This window comes from Arachis duranensis, chromosome 3 (assembly GCF_000817695.3).
Source record: "Arachis duranensis cultivar V14167 chromosome 3, aradu.V14167.gnm2.J7QH, whole genome shotgun sequence".
Taxonomy (NCBI): domain Eukaryota; kingdom Viridiplantae; phylum Streptophyta; class Magnoliopsida; order Fabales; family Fabaceae; genus Arachis; species Arachis duranensis.
In genome coordinates, this window is record NC_029774.3 from 40708818 (window position 1) to 40710801 (window position 1984).

A 1984-nucleotide genomic window follows, 5' to 3' on the forward strand; every position below is an offset into this window, starting at 1 on the left:
GAAGAGAAGGGAGAAGAAAAGGGGTGTCACTATTCATCATTACCTTCTCCGAGCCATAACTTGAGCTACTGTGCTCCAATTGATGAGCTATTTGTAGCTACATGGAGCTCTCGATGAGCTCTTCAAATTTAGCTAAATAAAGTTGGTAATATTTTGAAATCAATGCTACAGTTTCCAACCCTAACAAATTCGCAATTTTACGTTTGGTTTTTGAATGGATTTTGTGATTTTAGTGGTTTAGGTGAACTCTAGTAGCGAGTAATTATCAGGCTTTTCCCTAATCACCATTGGACAAGGTAAGGAACCTCTGTATCCTTGTAGTTTGAGCTTTAGTTATTAATATATGGTAAAATTATATGTATGAAGCTTGAATTTGGTGATTTTGGAGTTGGTTGTGGTATTGGTTTGGTTTTGGCAGATTGGAGCTTGGTGGAAGTTTGTTGGAATCAAGTTTTGGTGTTTAAGCATATTGGGAATCGGCCAAGGTATAGTTTCGGTTTTCTCTTTGTAATATGTAATGTTTTGTGACACTTAGTCTAGTTGACCTTAAGATAGGATTGAATTGAATATATGTTTGTTTAGATTGGGTTTGTGGTATATGTATGTTGTGGAGAATGGATAAAATGTATGTGTTGAGATGTGATTGTGGTGGATTCTAATATGATGATGATTGATGATTTATGATGATAAATGGTGTTGATTATGATTTTTTGATGTTGATGATTAATTTTGTGGAAGGGGATTGATGGTAGCCATGAATGATTAATGATGACCATTGATGATATGTTGAGGTCTGATATGGATTGATGACAATGGGATTAATTGTATGAGAAATTTGATATATGTAATATTGATGATTGTTGGAAATATTAAATGGTAATATTGAGGAGCTTTGATGTGTTTTAGGTTGAATTTGGAGTTAGTTGAGGTGTTTAATAAACGGTGTAAGTGATTGAATAATTGAAAAATGGTTGGAGAGTGTTTAGTATGGATATTTGGGTTGTTTTGGGTGTGTTTGATTTGGTTTGGTTTCAAGTTTTGAAAAATAGAGAATTTTACTGAATTTGGTAAAATTTTATTTTTGACGAACCTTGGTTGATCATAACTTGAGCCTTTGACCTTGAAATTGAGTGATTTTTATTTTAAATTAAAGATGATTTCAAGAGCTTTAAAATGATATAAAGTTTGAGGAAAATGGAGTTGTGTAGAGGAAGCTATGAGCATTTGAAGTTTGGTATAAAAATATGATTTTTGCAGCTTTACAATTTTTCCAAGTCTGATACAGCATGCGTACGCAGAACTGTGCACGTGTATGCGGGTAATGGCTTCTGTCTAGCACTTCCATGTACATGGTGCATGGACGTGTACGCGGCATGGTCGAATTTTACTTGGATGCGTACGCGGGCACTGCATGCGTACGCGAGACCCCTGTTTTGCTGAAAAATAGTTTTCTTCACCTTTTCAAAGATTCTCTAGCTTTTTAAACTTTAATTACCTTTTAAGATTTCTATCTAGTAATTTGGTACTAAGACTATTAGAGGTGAGTTAGTAAATTAAATTGATGAATTTCTGTTGTAAGTTTAGAAGATGGTGACTATGCTTGGAAAATTCTGTGGATGGAATAGCTTGAGTGTCTGGGCAGAGTGTTGAGTTGACAATGAATTGAGAAACATGAATGATTATGGTTAACGAGATGAGTATAAGCAGACTTGTGCTTTGAGCAGCGATTTTCGAGATTGAGGATGTGATTGTGATATGCATTGTTCTCCGTCAGTGGGCCTGTGGTAGTCTCCCGCCTACGTTCAGATGTGAAGGCTATGACACTCTCCCGCTCACGTGGCATGAATTAATTTGGTAAGTCGCTATGCGCCTCAGAAAAGGGTTATGGCAGTCTCTCGCTTGTTGAGGTAGCTGTGCTGGCTTAGAGGCCGAGGCAGTCTCCCGCCTATGTTGAGATGTGAATACTATGACAGTTTCCCGCTCG